The sequence below is a fragment of the Pongo abelii genome, chromosome 8, assembly GCF_028885655.2.
Source record: "Pongo abelii isolate AG06213 chromosome 8, NHGRI_mPonAbe1-v2.0_pri, whole genome shotgun sequence".
Lineage (NCBI taxonomy): Eukaryota > Metazoa > Chordata > Mammalia > Primates > Hominidae > Pongo > Pongo abelii.
The window spans coordinates 93905031-93925935 of record NC_071993.2 but is presented as its reverse complement, the minus strand read 5'-3'; the positions used below and the strand labels follow the sequence as shown (position 1 = coordinate 93925935).

Here is a 20905-nt window from a genome sequence, read left to right as displayed (position 1 = left end):
GCAAAGATCACACTGCTATTTAAACAGCACAGCTGGGGTTCAAACCTGTTTATTTTAAACCTATATCAAACCTTACTGTGTTTCTCATGCATTTAAAGAGCCTCATGTCAGTGGCCAGGCATATAAAGCCATAGCTAGCCAATGAATCTGTTCCTCTCAGTATTGGGTATAATTTTTAGATCTTTGACTCCTCAGTTCTTCCTTGCTATTTTTATTGATGCTGACAAGTTCTTTCTTTATTACTAGAGAAGATCTCTATATCTATTTATTTGGTGTTTGTTCCATCTCCTCCTGTCTTTTTTTTTTTTTTTTTTTTTTTTTTTGAGACGGAGTCTTGCTCTGTCGCCCAGGTTGGAGTGCAGTGGCGCGATCTCGGCTCACTGCAAGCTCCGCCTCCCGGGTTCACGCCATTCTCTGCCTCAGCCTCCTGAGTAGCTGGGACCACAGGTGCCCGCCACCATGCCTGGTTAATTTTTTTTTTTTTTTGTATTTTTAGTAGAGACGGGATTTCACCGTGTTAGCCAGGATGGTCTCGATCTCCTGACCCTGTGATCTGCCCACCTCAGCCACCCAAAGTGCTGGGATTAGATGCGTGAGCCACCACTCCTGGCCACTCATCTCCTCCTTTCTTAATCTCCGTAACACCGCCCTATCCCTTTATGGTTTGGGTAACTTGAGATTTCTGTCTATGGTTCAGGTAACTGAGGTGACACTGCCTCTCATGGTACCTCAGTGCATGCGTAGAGCCATATCACAATTATTAATCTCATCTCAGAATTAACATTGAGGCCTCAGGTGATGAAAGTTAATTTAGGTTCCTGTTTTATCAATGTTGTCTTCTTGGAGCCACATGTTCTTCACATAACATGAGCAATAGTTGCATTCTAACTGGTAAAAGTCGGGTATTTTTATTTGGGGCCCTTCTCTGAAGGGAAAGAAAGCAAAAAGTTCTATTCCTAGCCTGTTTATTCTAAAATGCTAAAAAATGGAAAAACAGAAGTAAACACATTGTTCTGAATGACTTCTTCTTGGAAAAAGGAAGGCCCTTTGCTGGGCATATTTTATTATTCTGTGAATTATATGAATCCTCTAGTATTTGTTGAACTGGACATGTGGACAATGTAGCAATTCTGATCATTAAGCATTAGGTGTCCATAGTTCTGGTATAATGCCTTTGTTGGATCAAAGCATGTGTGACTGGAGGGAGGCCTTTGTTGCCTGGCTCAGAGCAGGACCAAGAAATCAGTTGGTGTCTCGTTTAGTCCTTCCAGGCAAATTAATCCTTCACTTTTGAGGAGAGGTAAGAAGGGGTTAGGGAGGAGAGATGGAGAGAGAAGGTGGGTTACTCTAATACTGTTGCTGCCTAGGAAACAGACTAGGTATCTCTTCTTGAAAATATAATGAAAGGCAAAATTTTAAGGGTTCACCACCCCAATCCTTCACAGTGGAAATACTGCTCTTACAATTTTTTTTTTCTCTTAAGGTAATTTTCTGTGTTGCTATTTTCTCTTTCCTTTTTGTTTTTGGTAAAAAAGAGAAGAGATGACTGGACTTTTCTATGTCTTTTGTGTGTGAAGAAGAGACTAACTAGTGGAAATCAAGAAATGGCCTTTCTGAGACATGTAACTAATTAGATTCTTTCTTCTTATGACAGGTGATGGAACTGTACTGGAACAATGGGAGAAGCTGGTAGCTTATAGGAAGCCAAGATGACCAGAATGTTTTTAAATAATCCGTAAGTTAATGTTTGTTGGCCTTTTAGAATTCTTTTAACTACTGGGTAAATTTTCTTTAAGGAACCATGGTAAAAGGATAGCACAGTCAACTAACTTGAGTGCAAAAGAGAAACTATTTTATAAAGTAAATATCTAAACACTTCAAACAATTGATGCTAACTTTGATAAATCTTATTTTGCATACTTCTTTCTTCATAGGGTGTGTCATTTTAAGTTGAGTGTGTCAATTTGGTGGACAGAGCATAAGTATTTGAAGAATTGAGAGAATTTCCTGCACATGATCAGCATTTAAATTAAGCTTGGAATAACCCTTCTGATATGCAGATATTTTTGGTCCTAGTGGTTTCCTTGGGCTCCATTTCTCACTCAGGTATTTTTTTCTGTGGGTATATTTTGAAGTAAATGTGAACAAATTTGGTGAATATGATTAAAATTGAGTTATTTGTCTACATCTTCTCCATATCCCTCTTCATGTATGCCACTTTTGTATACATCAGAGGCTATTAATGTTTACTAATTATCTGACAGTTACATATGGTTGATTTGGGTTTCATTGTGATAATAATAATGTTAGTAAGTCGGGTAGCTTAGTGGAAAGATCATATATTTTTCAGTCAGACAATCCTAGGCCTCACTCTTGCTCTTGTGCTTTTTAGTAGTTACTCAACCTCTCAGAACCTCAGTCGACTCATCTGTATATTGGATTTGATACTGTCTCTCATAAAATTAAAGGTTGCGGAAAGTACTTTGTGCTATGACTGGCACATTATAGTTACACTATAGTTACTGGCACAATAAATCATATTTACTTTTCTTCCTTATATTTGTGTCATGATTTATAATCTATAGGCCTTTATTCTGACTCAAAAGATTGGCCAGCTCGAGTTCCTTACCTATTGCCAAGCTGTGGTGATTAACATTATAGGTGGTATCTGCAGGTAGATGTTAACAAGCTGGCAATGTCAGAAGGAGGGGTTGTCATGTTTGCAGGTTTCCATTGTGTAAATACCCCTACCATGGCTGGCTCATTTTAAACTACCAGCGAAAGTCACTGAAAGCGGAGCTGGGAAGTGTTATGCAGTAGCACAGCATTATATAGTTTCTACCAACCAGATACAGTAGTTACAAATCACCTCAAGAGCATGGTTAACAGTAAAATAATAGGAAGTGATGAGTTTTGAGTATTTATTACCTTTGTTTTTAGTAAGATTTATTTTAATTTTGTTTATATAATTTAACTTTTAATAATGACTGTGTTTAACAACCAGCTTGCTAAAAATTCTGAGAATTTAACAATTGGTTCTAGTGGCCTGGTATAAGTTGGCTCTAATACACCACTAATTGTAGGTTTCCTGTTGTGAAGACATTTCTAAGCCACAATTCTTTAATTATCTGCCTCAGCCCTGGTGGTAAGAGTTTCGTTTGATGAATAAAAACAAGGTTTGGTTTTGAGTCAGTGCTTGCTATAACTCAAGTTGTCATGCTCATATTGCTTCTGGAATTGAAAATAGATACCAAAATCAATTTAGAATTTAGAACAGTTTCTTGAGTTGTTGACTCAGCTTCATAACGGACCCCTGGCATCGCTTGCCTATTCTGGCTGTTAAACTGATCTCCAAGTGCTAATATTGGCAATCAGTCATTCTGCTCACTGCCTATTGAACTTCCTTCTCTCCCTTCCCCATATTTCTTCAAATCTTAAATTCCTTCAGGTAGTGGCGCTACAGAGACAAGTAGTCAGGATTCCTCCCAACTAAGCATTCCATGTAGCTTTGCTTTTGATTCAAACATTAAGTTTTAATGGAAACCCAATTGCCTCTAGGGAGAGAGTAAAAACAAAACCAAACCTGGGCAGTTTAAAGTTCGTCTTGGCTTGATTAAAATCTTAGGGAGTGAAATGGAGGAAAAAAACGAAACCGGATCAGACATCTCAATGTTTCTTCTAGAAGCAACTTCTTCAGTTTTCTAACTTGCCCTTTAGAAGGAAGCAATCGAACCCTGAAATTGCTAAGTAACAGCTAAGATTGTGTTTGTTGTTTTTACTTTAAATCTCACCCACCTAGTTCTCAAAACACATTCTTTATTGAACCTTACAAAAATGCCTTGGATATTTCAAAACATTTGCTTGTGTCAGTTCTTTGAATCAGACTTACATAATTGTAAAACATTCATTTCCCCGATTTCCTCTTAAAACAAAAGGTATTTATAGTTCCCACTGAGTCAGGGATGGACTTGGATTACTGCAAAAGTAATCTGTGTTCATTTCAAGAGGAAGCTCATGGTTAAAATCTGACAGACTTGCCTTTGGATTATAAAATAATTACCTTTGGCTTAATTTAAATAAGTGTGTCTTTGGTACTTTGAAAGCAAACATGGAAATAATAATTTAATACAGAAATTTTATTATAGATATAACATTCTGATTTATATTATCATCTCTCTTACCAGAATGGGCCTTATGTGGTTTCCAAACATCCCTTGTATAGATGATTTCTTCATTAGAGAGCTGCTATGTGTATAGTCTTTAGATGTGCAAATTTTATAGCCTTGCATTATGTTCATATCAACAAACTAGATACTTGGGACTTGTTGGATTTGATGATACATTTCAGTACAAATAAGACAGACTTATTGCACTTTAGGAGTTGATAATCAAACCTGAAAAGAGAAAACTATAATTTCAAACTGAATATGGTAGGTATTATAAAAGATGTATAAAATACTCAGAAAACAGAAGAGAAAGAGAAATTTCCTGGGTGGCAAGAGGAGTGGGCTAGATCAGGGAGGAGATTCAGGAGTAGATGATATGTGGATTAGATATTTAATGATTAATGCCTTTTTATTAAAGTACCTTTTATGAAATTATAAAAGTTAACATTGCCAATTGGAAAGAACTTTAGAATGCAAAAACTATTTTGCATGGCAGTGAAAATGTTAACAATTAACATTTTTTTTTTTTTTTGTATTCTGCCATACTTTTCTATGCCGAGATTAGATACATGCTTTATTTTCCCTCTAAAATGGGTCTGGTTTTTACTATTGTTTTGAAATCGGCTTCAGTTGACAATATAGTAAGATGATGCCACATCAATAAATATACATCTACAACTATGTAGATGTATACATAATATATAGCATTCCATGTGTACATAGTCTATAATGTTGCATATTACTGGACATTTTTGTTTTCAACTTTTCATTTTTGTAAAGTGTGCTGTAATGAACATCTTTGGTAACATCATGGTGCACTCATTCACTTATCTGGATGAGACCTGTGAACAGAGTTGGGAGGAGTGCTTAGGGGACACTCTAGGTAGAAGGAACAGTTTGAGCAGAAAGGAACAGTTTGAGCAGAGATGGTACAGGAAGATCACGTTTTGGGAAAAGGCTAGACCTATAGTTTAGTAGAATGAAAAGATAATACTGCTAATGAGGGCTAGAAAAAGAAAATAGAGGGTCTTTGATACCAAGCCTTTAATTTATTCTTAGTTGGGTATCATTTTGGAATCTATGTTATACTTTAAATGAATGGCCCTGAATAGCTTCAATTGTTCTTAATTTTTCTTATTTGGGGAAGAAATAAAATAGTTCCAAATGCTCAAGAAAGAATAGATCTTTTAAAATTCTTGAGAGATTTAAGAAACGAACCGGAACATAAACAAGTAATTAAAGTCATGAGAAAAGAGTGTGAGTGTGTGTGTGTGTGTGTGTGTATGTGTAGAAAAAACTATAAGAGTAGAGGTTTTTAAAAGTGAAGGAAAGTTCATTAACTTATTTTCTATACTTAATGAATTTTAACAAACTCTTTATAATTAAAATTTAAGGACAATTTGGAAAAGAAGTGAGTTTGGGGACGCATGTCATAATTTAATAATAGTAATGCCTTACATTTACTGAGTTGCGTAATTATGAGGCTATGTTCTAAGAAATGTGTCCTCAGGCAATTTTGTTATTGTGTCAACCTAATAGAGTGTACTTACACAAATCTAGATGGTGTAGCCTACTACAAACCTAGGCTATATGGTATAGGCTGTGGCTCCTAGGCTGCTGCAAACCTGTATAGCATGTTGCTCTACTGAATACTATAGGCACTTGTAACCAAATGGTAAGTATTTCTGTATCTAAACTTAGAAAAGTATAGGAAAAATATAATCTTATGGGACCACTGCCTTTTGTGTGTCCCTTGTTGACCAAAACATTGTTATGCAGTGCATGACTATACCTGTCTGTGCTTGTGTGTTTTAAATACAGTCCCCAATTTACAATGGTTCGACTTAATGATTTTTTGACTTCATGATGGTGCAAAAGCAATACACCTTCAGTAGAAACCATACTTCAAGTACCCATACAGCCATTCTATTTTAACTTTCAGTACAGTATTCAATAATTTAAAAACAATATTCAATATTTAATAAATAGGTTTTTTGTTGGATTATTTTACCCAACTTTAGGCTAACGTAAGTGTTCTGAGCATGTTTAAGGTGGGCTCAGCTAAGCCATGGTGTTAGGTAGGTTAGGTGTAGTAAATGCATTTTTGATGATGGGTTTATTAGGATGTAACCTTATTCTAAATTGGGGAGCCTCTGTTAATCATTGTACTTAGTCTCTTAACAGTCTTCTTAGGAAGCGTCTGGGATTATCTGCATTTTGCAGGTGCCTGAAAGGCTAACTTCCCTAAGGTGGGTGAGAGAGTACCAGATTTGGTGTTGTAGTTCAGGCACTGCTGAGGCCTTGAAACATTGCTAGGATAGTTGTAAAGATAGTAAGACAGTATCTGAAAGATTATGAGAACAGCATAAAGTACCACAGAAATGGAGGGGCTGCTTTTTATAACAGGACACCTTCTATCATTACGGGGGGAAGAAAGCTCAGCTCTAGCCATTTTCCATTCTTTTTGTGGCAGCTCATATTATTGTCAGAACACTTGCTGCTCCTTTCTGCCCACCTTCCATCCCTGTGAAAGGATTATACTCTCCTACTCTACAGAAGGCTGATGCCCCATGGCTAGCTTGGCCAAATAAATCCTCTAGGATTTATTTTGGCAGTGAAATGTCAGTGGCAATAATCTGTGTCATTTCTGAGCAGACACTTTAATAGGTATGGCCTGCTCTGCCATCTTTCTCTCTTCTTTGCCATGGGACTACCATGCGCCAGTTAGGGGTGCTCCTTCTGCCCTGGTCTTTGAGTGAAGAGGACATGGAGTCCAGCCACAGCTTATCTGCAAGGAGCCAGACAGGAACTAGAAATAAGCCGCACTCCATTGTTAGCCTCCAAAATTTGAGGACATTTTGCTCCTGCAGTATAAGTTAGCCTAAACTGATCTACTCTTTTTTCTCCATTTAGGCACCATCCTCTCTCTTTTAGGCCTAATACACACACATACACACACACGCACACACACATTCTCTCTCTCTCTCTCATTCACACACAGCTTAGCCTCCTTTTTATCTCGAGGGATAGAGTTCCCTATCAACTGTTCCACTGCTGTCTTTCTCCTTCATTGAAGATGTCAACCTTCATCAGAGGTTAACAATTCAAATAAGGTTTGAATTCTATAAATGTTTGTAGAACATATCCCATGTCAAAGTGTGGAATTCTGGAGGTTTAAAATAACCCAAGCCCTGGACCCAGCCTTCAGGAATCGAAGAGTATGGTGTGGGTGCTGTCTATTCAAGTAGCTATCCAACAAGGTAGACAATGTTGGGTGCTGATGAAGGGTGTGCTTTGATCCTCAGTGACCTGTTTATGTAGTGTCCCCACTTTGTTGTATGTCGACTTAAAATGTTAAGTGTCGTTGCTTTTGGTTAGTTCAGCTTACCTTCTCTTTCCCCCTCTTCCTTAGCTTGTGTTTACTGTGCCATTTAATTTGTACTACATGCTAGACTGCTGTGTTCTCAATTTGTAGTTTTCAGTCAATTTATACTGACTCATTCACTAGTTTAGGGTATATGTTCTTTCTTTGACACACATTGTAAGTTCTTTTTGGTTGTTGTTGTTGTGACGGAGTCTCGCTCTGTTACCCAGGCTGGAGTGCAGTGGCGCCATCTCGGCTTGCTGCAAGCTCCGCCTCCCGGGTTCAACGCCATTCTTCTGCCTCAGCCTCTGGAGTAGCTGGGACTACAGGCGCCCGCCACCACAACCGGCTAATTTTTTTTGTATTTTTAGTAGAGACGGGGTTTCAACGTGTTACCCAGGATTGTCTCCATCTCCTGACCTCGTGATCTGTCCGCCTCGGCCTCCCAAAGTGCTGGGATTACAGGCATGAGCCGCTGCGCCCGGCCGTAAGTTCTTTAATTTCACAGATGATACATTAATTTTTTCTGTTATAAAGTGCTTAACATACTATTACAACAAAGTTAAGATATTAGTAAATTTCTATCGTTTTCTTTGATTTGATTATTTTTGTTTCCCTTCAAGTTAGTGATTCTCTTTTCTATGTTGTATGAAATGGAGTTCATTGTTAATTGGGGTGCTTTTTCCCATTATTTCAATTTGGAATAATTTGGAGTTGTTCTCTCGTAATTTTAGATCTCCGTGTCTTACTACCTGACATGTGTCAAGGCAATCCAACTTAATTTCATGTTACTAGTGACAAGTCCTGGCTTTGTAGTAGGGAGTGAAATCAAGAGCTCATAGAGGTCTGTCTGACTAGTGGTTTCTATGTTAAGCCAATGTATGACTTAGCTGTTCCGCTTTCTTCCTGATTGAATTCTGGTGTTTTCTGTCTCATTACTTCTGATCACAATTCTACTTTGATTTAAAAAGGCGCAGGGTTAATTTATTATTAAAGCCACATCTTGGACCAGGGGCTTTCAAACTTGTTGTCCAACATGTACAGAAAGAAATGGTTGTCAGCCTCAGTTAGACAAGGGAAGGTGAACTCAGAGATCTGCCATGTTTCAGTAAGGTCTGCTTTATAGGATGGGTGGTAACTTCATGGGTGTGACTTTAATACTATATTTCATATAGGCAACTGTATTCACTTGTATCTATTAAATACTGCACAACCAGATTTTTTAAAGTATGAAATACCATTAATGTCGATAAATGTGTCCATTGCATTTATATTGGCAGACCTGAGTCATATTAGTGGTAGTTGTTTTTTCCAATTTTAATTTTCTCTTAAAACATTTTTTTATAAACGAAAAATACTTTTATTTTGGAAAATTCAAGCAACACAGAAAAATGTAAAGAAAGTAGAAAATCACCCCCAGATTCTGTTAACATTTTGGTGAATCTTTTTTTACTTTTGTTTTTCATTAAATCATTTTTATCCACTTAACAATGTGCTACAGCACATTCTCTAAATCAATATTGTAATTTTTAATACATACCACTCCATTTTGTGATATCATATCTATTTTAATCCTGGTGATGTATGTTTAGATTGTTTCCTGTTTTCTCTATTACAGATGATATATCAATGAATATCTTTGTACATATATTTTTGGATATCTTTCCAGATATAATTAAAGGGATGCATACTTTTTCTTTTCATACACATTGCCAGAGGTTCAGGGAAAAAAGAGTTTTAACTTGCACACCTCAAATTAATGTAATAAGAAATGTCAGACTCATTCATTCTTGCCAACCTGATCTACAAAACATGTTTAAATATCCACGGCTTTTTGAAAAATTTCCATTTTTGTTTTAGACCCGGGGTACATTCGCAGGTTTGTTACATGGGTAGATTGTGTGATGCTGAGGTTTGGAGTACAATTCATCCCATTATCCAGGTGGTGAGCATAGTACTCAATAGGTGGGTTTTCAGCCTCCCTTCCTCCCTCCCCTGTCTAGTAATCCTCAGTGTCTGTTGTTCCCATATTTATATCCATGTGCACCCAATGCTTAGGTCCCACTTATAAGTGAGAACATGTGGTATTTGGTTTTCTGTTTCTGCATTAATTTACTTAGGATAATGGTCTCCGGCTCCATACATGTTGCTGCAAAGGACATGATTTCATTCTTTTTTATGCCTGTGTAGTATTCCATGGCATGTATGTACCACATTTTCTTTATCCAGTCCACTATTGATGGGCACCTAGGTTGATTCCCTGTCTTTGCTATTGTGAATAGTGCTGCATTGAACATATAAATGCGTATGTCTTTTTGGTATAATGAGTTATTTTCCTTTGAGTATATTTGCAGTAATGGATTGCTGGATCAAATGGTAATTCTATTTTTAGTTGTTTGAGAAATCTCCAAACTGCTTTCCACAGTGGCTGAACTAATTTACATTCCCACCAGCAGTGGATAAGCATACTCTTTTCTCTGCAACCTTGCCAACATATTATTTTTTGACTTTTTAGTAATAGCTATTCTAACTGGTGTGACTTTTTAATAATAGCCATTGTGATTAATGGTATCTCATTGTGGTTTTGATTTGTATTTCTCTGATGATTAGTGATGGCTGATCATTTTTTTGTGTCTCTGTTGTCTGTGCTCATATGTCTTCTTTTCTTCTTTTTTTTTTTTTTTTTTTTTTCTCGAGACAGAGTTTCGCTCTTGTTGCCCAGGCTGGAGTGCAATGGCGCAATCTTGGCTCACCGCAACCTCCATCTCCTGGGTTCAAGTGATTCTCCTGCCTTAGCCTCCCGAGTAGCTGGGATTACAGGCATGTGCCACCATGCCCGACTAATTTTGTTTGAGAAGTGTCTGTTCATGTTCCTTGCCTACTTTTTAATGGGGTTGTTTCTTGTTTGTTGAATGTTTAAGTTCCCTATAGATTCTGAATGTTAGAACTTTGTGAGATGCATAGTTTGCAAATATTTTCTCCCATTCTGTAGGTTGTCTTCTTACTCTGTTGATTGTTTTGCTGTGCAGAAGCTTTTTAATTAGTTCTCACTTGTCAACTTTTGCTTTTGTTGCAATTACTTTTGAGGACTTAGTCATAAATTCCTTGCCAAGGCCGATGTCCAGGATATTTCCTAGGTTAAAACACTTTAGACAGGTATTTTAATATAGATAATACCTTCTTTTTTTAACAGGCAAAAGACACTTTTTATGAAGATACTATTGATAAATCATTGATTTTCAAATGATCTTCATGTAAGTACAAGCATCAGGTAGCTTAAAGCATACCTAGAGAAATATTTTTCTTTATTCAGCCATAGAGAAGTACCTTCTTTTAAGAAATATAAAGTTAAATCTGGCTAGTGACTGTGGCTGCCCTCTAGTTCCTTCACATTTGAGGTATTTACACGGAGTCTGATACATTCGCTCTCAATCTTCTCATCTGTGAGCCCACCCCTATCTAGCTGCTCTTTGTATTAGACACAATAGTCCCAGCTTTCAGGTCAGACAAACATGGCTGTACAGCTGGCTCTGACTTGTCTTGATGATTGACCTTGGACATATATAGCATTCTTGACTCCCTGTTTCTTTGTGCATTCAGTGTAGTTGTTAATATCTGCCTTGCAGTGTTGTATATGGATTAAATGTAAAATAATGTCTATAAAATGAAAGCCACTGTCATTAGTAGGTACTCGGTAAATGGATTAAATTGAGCATGTTTTTCTTGTTCTAAATGGAATTTCAAATACATTTTCCTTTAGGAACAATGTCATGAATGGAGTTTGAGTACAGTATTAGAAATATTATTCAGCATTATATTTCATTGACATATAATTTCATTAAATTATGAGTTCAACAGGTTTTTAAGGACTGGCCAGAGAAGCTGGCCTCTGTGCTGGAGACATCTTGTGTCAAGTGAAACGTATTCCAAGTGTTATATAACAGTTCATGGACTTAATTTTTTTTTTCTTCCCATGCCACCTTGTCTAAGAAGCGTTCATTGACTTTTGACTCTAGAAGTGAACTTTTAGAATGTAATTTATTACCTGGTTGAGGATGGCTTGGAATTTCTTGATAGGTGATGATGTGTTTGGGGCAAACAAGACCTTCCTTCTACTTCTGAGAATTAAACCCATTTTCTTCTAGAGAAGTTACTGCTCCTCTCACCAATCCAACCAGGTGGTCCTAGTATAGACCAGCCAGTCTGTATGGGTACATGGCCCCAAATTGGACCAGTGAGTTTTTCTGGCAATTTTTAAAATTACAACCGTGAAAGGAGGAATTGTCTCTCTTGGATGCAGAGCTGGGACTTAAGTGGGAAAAGGCACACTTTAGGAATGAAGAATAAAGCCAATGATAAAACACCAGAAACAAAGATGCTATCTTGTCCTGGTGCAATTTCGTGTTGAGCTGATCCTAGTGCCCAGCTGCCCCTGTGGCTTTCCTGTTGCTGGGATATTTAGAGCCAACGTGGCTCACCTTGCTTTTGCCTGTGATGCCTCAAGTGCCATTTTTGTTACCTGCAAGTTAAATGCTGCTGACTAATTCATTTGGTTGTTTATACTTGGAGTAGTTATTTAGAAAGTCAGTGCTTTTGTCATGGGAAATTTTAATAAAGTATTTGGTTGCATAGTAGGACAGACACAGCCTTTTGAGAACAGTGGTAGTGTTTTTTTATCCCCATCTGTCATCAAAGCAGAAATATGCTAATGCTAATCAAAGGATACCAGTGAATGAATGTGTGTGCGAGTGGTAACAGCTCTTTTGACAGAGGCTTGCTCTAATGCAAATGTAAAACTTTTATATACCTATGATGTCATATAATGCAAATGCCATATAATAAATGTATACCTATGACATTTATTCTAGGAGTTATGAATTGTCTTGAAAAACTGTCCTTTGCTACCATTATGGTTAGGAGCACCTGTTGGTAAACAGATGTTTGTGGTTGAGAGTGATGTTTACATTTAAGGAGGAATTGGTGCTTTGGCAAGATTATCAAATATGTATCTATGTGTTCCTTACTTGAAAGGGAAGATCGAATGACTTGTTGCTTCTGTTCTCTGCAGTGGATTCGTGTTTGGGGAACTGGGATTTTACATGAAAACTCTGTTTTGTAAACTCCACTTCCTTTTAGGAAGTATCATATTTGCTGTCTCAGTAGCATTCTGTATTGTTGGAACATGCCACGAAGAGCACAGAAACGCATCTGCTGCTTGGGTTCTGCTTGCCAACTGGTTTGAACAGCTATAATATTTGTTTATTCTTGATGTGTCAGCAGTCAAAGGGAACGTTTTCTTTTCTCCTTTGTGGCTGTTATATAACTTAAGCATCATTATATCCACAACAATGACTATTTATGCAGAATCTGCTAGGCCCTGGGGGATACAGACGCTCGGAAACACAATGTCTACCTCAGATGGATTTTCACTGTCTGCTGAGAGTGAAAGGTCAGGGATCTCAAAAAGAAGGAAGGATGCTAAGATCCTATGTTAGTTGTGAAATGGAAGTATAAAGAATAAGATCTGTAGGTATTTGGAGGAGAGGAGAGATTCCCCAGGGCTTTTGCCAGTGACAAAAGTTCTAGGAGAAGAAAGGGTTTTAGTGGTCTGGAATGGAATATGTACTAAAAAGAATGCAAGAAGGTTGTCAGGCAGGGGGCATGGTGTGAGCCTAGTGCTTTGAATGAAACTCTGTCACCTTAGCTGGTAACCACCCAGCAGCTGAGAGACCTGGACTAAAGAGCACCAACATGGGAGCCACCTGCATGGGTCCCTTTGGGGCAGCCTCTCCACCAGGGATGAGCACGGCTCCCAACTACAATGTGAAAGTTTTAAGAATTTTTAGACCCTCGAGTGTACATGGCACACTCGGAGGCCCCCACTGTCTCCACTACATAGGCCAGGGAGCACAGGCAGAGATAAAGAGATCCATGGGCCACCATCTTATTGGGGTCCAGTGTGTTATCCAAATATGTTTCCTAAGGGGAGCTTTAATTGGTAGGTTTAAAGCAAGCAGGTGCTAGTTCCAGGAGGTCATGTTGTGACTGAGAGGTGGTCAGTTTAAATTTGCAAGCAAATGTCTGAACGGTCTGTTTAGGGAAGTGGTGGGAAAGTGAGGAGCCCAGCCTGCTAGGCAGGACTTAGGTCTCTTAAGTTTCATCTCCTGCCACCAGTGGGAGCCATTCAGGTGGGGAATGGAATTTGAAACTGTCAAGAGTGACTGAGCCCTGATTCTGAGAAAGTTAAACCTATATTTAAAGTGGATGCCAAGGCAACATAAAATGGTAAGCACTCACTATCCCTAGGTGTGGTGGTAGTAATGTGCCCTCTGCTTTAGGGGAACAAGGAGTGGACCAGCAGGTTATTTGGCAGAGGGTTTTTAAGATCGGGGTTGCAGAGGTAGAGGCAAGGCTTTGAGTGCCTATAAATGTCGTAGCACTGGACCCGTAGTTTCACCATCACTTTTTTTTGATAACTATATATTGAGAATCTGTGTACTTTGAATTTTAATTTTAGACAACAAAGGCATCCGAGAACCAGTTATCCTGTTCTCTTGTGGGAATGTTCTAACCACATTGGTCATTGTGTTGTTCTTATTTCGAAGCATAAGGATTATTGGAAACATCTTTCAAGTGCTTTGAGTTATGATTGCAGCCAAACATATTTATGAAGCCTTCCTTCTTCCTGGAGAGAACACCTACTCTGAATGTTAAGCTTGGCTGGATCCTAAACAATACAAACAAACTAGATCATCTCTCTTTCCTGTCTGTGCTGCCTTTCCCTTCCTCCATCATAGATCTCAAAGTGTCTCTCTGTGTCCACACACACACAAACACAATTGTATTTTTTAGACTGCAGTGTTAAGTTTATTGAGTTGTTCATATACACTTAAGCTTTATGTAGTCTTCTCATGTAAAAGAGCTGCTGATATATAATAGCCCACATATTATCAGTTCAGCCAGTATAGCTCATTGTAACAATTACATAAACATAAAATATCAGTGCTCTTAAAAATACACATTAATTTACATGAATGTTTGAGGAAAGCTGCCCGTAAAGCAAATTGTGTTCCTTTTGATCTCTACTATAAAATTATTTAATTGACTGAGAGGAAAAGGTTTATGACATGATGGCATGCTCGACTTTGACATTTGTCATGTGATGATGATGATGATGATGTGTTGAGAGGCATAGAGGGAGGGGCCTGCCTGCTGGAACAGCAGCTAGAAGACACTCAACCTCAGTGACTCAGGCAGAGGGGATGAATGCCTGAACCAGGAATGGAAAAAATGGTCCAGATATGAAAGAAGCCTTCATGTTACGCCTATTGGTAGTGAACCGTTAAGAGAGAAAAGAGGGAGCTCAGATGATTCCAGAATTTAACTTAAAGTGTCTAGGAGAGTAAGATTACCTTTATGAGGAATATGAGAGTCAAGAGAGATTTGATAGCTTCATCATCTAGGAGACAGGCCCAACTTAAGTACCTGTTGCTAAGGATAAATGTGAGGCTATAGGCCGATCTTGCTTCTGCTCTTTTGACCATAGTTTGGTTTCCAACTGGAAACACTCTTAGAGATCCTCAGAGAGAGATGAAGCAGTCAGTTCACCCTGTCATTTATTGGCAGAGCTGAGACTAGGAAGGGAGCTCTTGGCTTTTTGTGCAGTGTTCTTTCCACTCTCCCGTGCTGCTTTGGAGAAAGGAACAGCATTTTGTTGATCTCACTTTAGATCTTATCTTTGGCTAATGAGTATTTTCAAGAAACCTTGGCCTGTGGAATGACTCTAAACACGTATGAGAAAGATCTCCAAAAAGATCTTTGCTCAGGAGATCTCCAAAGCAGAGAACGTTTAATTTGTAACTTAACATTTTTTTCTTCCCATCTAGAAATTCTCTTTTGGCAATAGCAATCAACTCATTTCTTAATGGGCCCTCAGGAATTAGCACTTCTGTAGCCCCCTGTAATTTGCCAATTCCCAAATAAAGTTTCTTTTAAGTATTTTTATTACAAAATAATGTTTAGGGCACAGTGACCCAGATAGAATATTTCCAAAAATCACTCTTACTTTTTTAAAAGTAGGTTTACCTGTGACCTAAATGAAATCATTCCAATTTTAAGCCCTATTTGCTACCAATAAACTTTCTATTGTATAGTAAGCATACCAAATTCAAGAATCCTAAACCTAAAGCTTCTTAAGTTTCTCACCACTTAAATAAGGGACTCAGACCAAGGAATACCAGAGAACTATTTCAGCTCTAAAATTCTTTACATATTTAACATAGGAAAGAATTTTTGAAAATTACGAGCCAGTTTGTTTACAATTCTGGAGATTCGGATTCAGGACTCAGAGGGACAAGACAGCATTTTTTGAGTGCCTGCTCTTTGTCCAGCACTGTGGTAAATGCTTTGCATGCATTGTTTACATAATCAGTAGTTCCCCCCTTATCTTCAGATGGTATGTATGTTCCAAAGCCCCCAGTGGATGCCTGAAATCTCGATGGTCCTGAACGCTATATATACTATGGTTTTTCCTATACATACCGATGGTGAAGTTTAACTTATAAATTAGGCACAGTAAGAGATTAACAGTAACTAATAATAAAATATAACAATTTTAACAATCTCAGAATGACATGAAATTTAAAATTTATGCATTGCTTATTTCTAGAATTTTCCATTTAATATTTTCAGACTGCAACTGAAGGGGCGGGGTAAGGGACACAGCAGAAAGCGAAACTGCATATGGGGGGACTGTTGTAATCTGTAAACTGTTAGGTGGGCATTTTAGCCCCCTCATTGATGATAATTAACTTACTCAAGGCCACACAGTGTCAGAGGTCTGATCCAAATCTGCTTTGATACCAGGTCCCACCTCTTTGCACCCAATATCTCTGCCTAACACAGAAACTTTTACTAATCGAAACTAATGTACATCCACTGAAGTATCTTTCGTAAGATTAATCCTTGTTTCCCAAGCGTTTTCAAAGGCAGCCTACCCTTTTCTAGGAGTTGTGTGGAAGTTGTCAAAGGCGTAAAGAAAAGGCTGTGAAAGGCTTCTAAGCTTGGTATAAATCAAGAAAGGAAAGTTCCGCCTTAACCGACACTGAACATGCTTATTGGTTAGGATTGAACGGGCTGACTCATTTCTTTTTTGCCGTGGTAGAGGGCCACACCCTGCATTCCAAAAACCCTCTGCTGCCGGGCCACACCCGCCAACCCCGCTCTTGGAGCCTCTGAGGTCGGGCTGGGCGTCTAGCTCGCAGTTGACCCCGGGAGAGGACCGGCGCATCCGGCCGCCCGCCAGCTCCAGACGCCGGGCTCCGCAGCGCGGCTGTCCTAGCACCAGGGCGCGGCAAGTGGGGGGGAACGGGACCGCCGGGACCGATCGAGGCGCGGGCGCCCAGCAAGAGCCGCGCCTTGGGTCTGCGCGCCGCTCAGCGCCCTCGCCTTTCCGCCCGCGCCAGGGCTGGCTGCGCGCACCCTGAGCACGAGGAGCCGCGCGCAAACTTGGTGCCCCAGGAACTTTACAGGAGACACTGCCTCCGGGGACGAGAGACCGTAAGTGTTGCTCCGGAGATGCTGTGGTTCATTAAAATACACTAACAGACGGTGGGAACCGATTAAAATACCGCAATCAGTGCCAATTCTTCTACTACGGCGAAGTAAAGGGAAATCTTTATTTTTCCTGCATCCCGCTTTAATGATCAAATAGGCACTAGCTATTTACATCTGAGAAGGTTCAGTGCAGTTGCTGAAGCAGTGGGTCAGGATATGGGTAGGCTCAGTCAACAAATGCTCTTTATATTGCGTGATGCTAACTGCCGTGGCGTGAGAACCAAGGGTAGGGGGTGGTTTCTGTTTGGGGTTATCAAGTCTTCCTAATGGCAGTTTTTGAGAAAATGGGATTGTGTCTACAGATTGGTTATTAAGTTTTGGGGAAGTACTCACTTTCTCAAACTCCAGTCCCTGTACGAAAGTCATTTTGGCAACTCCTTTGGTTGGTTGGAAGCTGGCTTGTGAATGAGCTTGGTATTAAGTGCCGCAAGGATGCACGTGCCCCTGTGTTTTGGACTGAGCGTGTTTACTCCATAACTGTGCTTTCTATTTAGTGTGGCCAGGTAATCGCTCTTGTGGAATTTGTCAATAAATACATGGAAAAGAATGCATGATATTTGTTTTTTTTTTCTATTTGTGTTTGCTTTGTGTAGTTGTACCAAAATAGGAAATCTGGAGACCTAAATTCTGTTACCCTGAATGCTACAAATATTTATCATAACGTTTTTATCCAATTGAGTTACCGCTTTTAAATTTGTGTAGAAATAAGTCCAGTGAGCCACTTAAAAAATCCGCTTTTCTACATAAGAAATTAGTGCAGTTGTATGATGCCAAGTAACTTATTTTCTTGCAAGAGTTTGAGGAGGTGGGGGACAGGGAAAGTGGAATCCTGTGACAACTGAGGATATACACAATGCAACAGGGAAGTTATCATGATCAGAAGCACTGATTGTGTACAGGAAAGACAGGTTAAAGACGTCCCAGTAACATAAAGGATGGTGGGAAGACTTGTAAACTGAATTATGAAGTTATGAATATGAATGAGCAAGTCATGAATAGCATCATTACACTCCTGCATTTATGAAGATACAGACTGTGATGCAGTTAAAAGATAGACTGTCATGGAGAGAGGAAGAAAATTCTTTGCAGCTGGCTTTTTTTAGCGAGAGAAAGAAAATTCTTCGCAGCTGGGTTTTTTTTTTTTAGTCTATAAAGGAAACTTCCCTAGAAAGAAACCACTTCTAAATGGAATAATTAAAATAATTTGTTAGAAACTTTAAGTTACCCTATGAGCTCCTAGTAACACTGTTTTCAAGCTCATAGGCTAGTTGTTAAGCCCTTTTGCTCCGAGTTGAACTGATCAAATGGCTCTGTGTGGAAGGTAACAGTGTAGAATCCGCTTTGAGAAATAGCCTGTAATCTTGGGAGAAATGGCCTAAGTCCACGGTTCTCAAGTCACTGAGGCAGTTGAAAAAGCCCCCTCAGGTGGTGAGAATGGGATAATATTTTATTATATCTCTAAGATGCCTCAAATCCAAAGAGATAATTAAATTTGGAATTTTATTAGTTTCACCTAATAGTTGTATAAAAGCTGAATATTTAAGGATCTCCTTTATCAGGCACTGAGATGCTTTGTATACATTACTTCATTTAGTTTTCACAATAGTCCTAAGAGGTGGAGGTATTATTGACCCTGTTTTATAGTTGAAGAACAGGCTCAGTAAGGTTATATTACCTGCTCCAAATTTCACAGCTAGTTAATTTAGTTTATGTTGGAAGTTAGCATTTAAGGTTGGTTATTTTTCCTATGTGGCTCCAATTGCTCCTAAAATGGTGTTGATTTTTCTGTTTGAGATGATCCAGAGGAAGTTCTTGGTTCAAAGCAGATTTTTAAGTGATTTAAAAGCGCCTCATTGTCCCAGCGCCAAATTATCAAAGTTCAAGGAATTATGCATTTACTCTAGAAGGCTATGGCTTTCAAATATTAACTGAGAAAGCCCTATTCTTGGTGAGCTCATTAATGCACATGGCCGCCTTAGTGTTGCTAAACTCCGGTAACTTTCTTCTGCTTTTTTTCTGAAGACTTTTTAATTCAGGGTGTGCATTTTCCTCCTGCGTCTCACAAGTGCAACTCAGGCTTTCTCTCGTTGAATCCCCTGTGTGTGAGTGCATACCTGCAGTATTTTATATGCTAAGTGAAATATTTTTAAATTTATGTTAGCACCTAGATTAGCGTTGAACCTGTTTTAAGAATGGTAAGTTCATGAAAGGCACACTCTGTGAGAGCTAAAACTAGTTATGTGGCGGTGAGAAAGTCTCAGCGTGTCTGATCAGAGCATCCAATTCTGAGAGAGTCCATGTGTCGGAGTATCTGTTGGCATATCATCATAGAAGAGAATAATGCCACCTTCATCGAAGACCATGAAATACCATGAAATATTCCAGGACTAGGCATTGCTCACAGCCCCACATCATCACCTGCACCATTTAGTTGACACAGAACACCTACCCACTTCCTTAAGCCACTCTAAATCCTAACTGCTTTAAGTGACCTGAATTCTTGAGCATGTTGAAAGAACATGCCAGTGTGATGATAAAACCACTTGGGAGTAACCTTGGAAAAGTCATGGAGAGGGGGAAGCATGCCACAGAGTCCTTTTTCAAAAATGAGGAAATGGTAAATTCTGAAAACTTTAAATTCATAACTTATGTTGGTATCTAGCAGAATTATAGATCACATTTTTTAAAAGATTGGTCAGGATCACTTACAAAAATAAAAGTGATGATCAGTATGTAGCATATGTTTGCTAAGAATTATTCATGTCCAATTAACCTCATTTGTTTTTTAATAATGTTACTGGACAATTAATATCAGGGCATTGCCATAGATATGCAATGTCTGCTTCATCAGAACGTTTTTTTTTTGTTTGTTTTGTGTCGGAGTCTTACTCTGTCGCCCAGGCTGGAGTGCAGTGGCGCGATCTCGGCTCACTGCAAGCTCCGCCTCCCAGGTTCATGCCATTCTCCTGCCTCAGCCTTCTGAATAGCTGGGACTGCAGGCACCCGCATCAGAGCATTTAATAACGTGCTGCGTGTGTTCTTTACTCAAGATGGAAAAATATGAATTGTATAGCGGTATAGATGAATGAGTTTAGGTCTTTTACCTAAAGAGGGATGATCAGTGGCGTAATGTCAGACTTGAGCAAAGTGTCAGTAGTGTCCCTTGACAAAGGCATATGGTACAGTTGGTGGGAAAAACTTCACACAGTACAAGAGATAGAGTATTTGGAACCAAGGAGATGAGAATTGCATCATTCTTTGAAGCACTGTAGATAGTGGTTATGAATAGAGACTCCAAAGCCAGACCCTGGGCAAGTTATTTGAGTTCTTTATGCCTCTATTTCTTCATTCATAAAATACAAATAATAGTAATAATACCTACCTTAGAGGGCTGTTGAAGATGTTGAAGGATTAAATTATATAATCCATGTAAAGTGCTTAAAACAGAATCGGATAGTAAATTGTATATATTAGCTGCTAGTCTTCTGTTGCTGCTGCTGTTAACTACCGTCACTACTACTACTTCAGGCAATATTATGCACATTTCTGGGTTTGTGTTTAAACACATATCCAGAATGTGGTAAATAGGTTAGTTGTTTTTTCAGACAGAGTCTTGCTCTGTTGCCCAGGCTGGAGTGCAGCATCATGATCTCGACTCACTGCAACCTCAAGCGGTCTTCCCACCTCAGCCTGCTGAGTAGCTGAGACTACAGGTATGCCACCATGCCTGGCTAATTTTTTAATATTTTGCAGAGACAAG

The 20905-nt window shown here is 38.9% G+C and overlaps 1 protein-coding gene across 12 annotated transcripts in view; it reads left to right on the top strand.

Moving 5' to 3' along the window:
* The window catches only part of SGMS1 (sphingomyelin synthase 1), a 319772-nt gene that overhangs the window by 189836 nt on the left and 109031 nt on the right, over positions 1 to 20905 (top strand). For 6 of the 12 annotated variants that reach the window (XM_063727644.1, XM_063727648.1, XM_054522596.2 and 3 more), the window contains one exon: positions 1655 to 1735. The gene's annotated coding sequence lies outside the window, so the exon portion shown is untranslated. Of the gene's footprint in view, positions 1 to 1654; positions 1736 to 1934; positions 2107 to 7901; positions 8018 to 16706; positions 17089 to 20905 lie in introns of those variants that run through there. The other 6 variants (XM_063727645.1, XM_063727649.1, XM_063727646.1 and 3 more) reach the window with 4 other exon arrangements.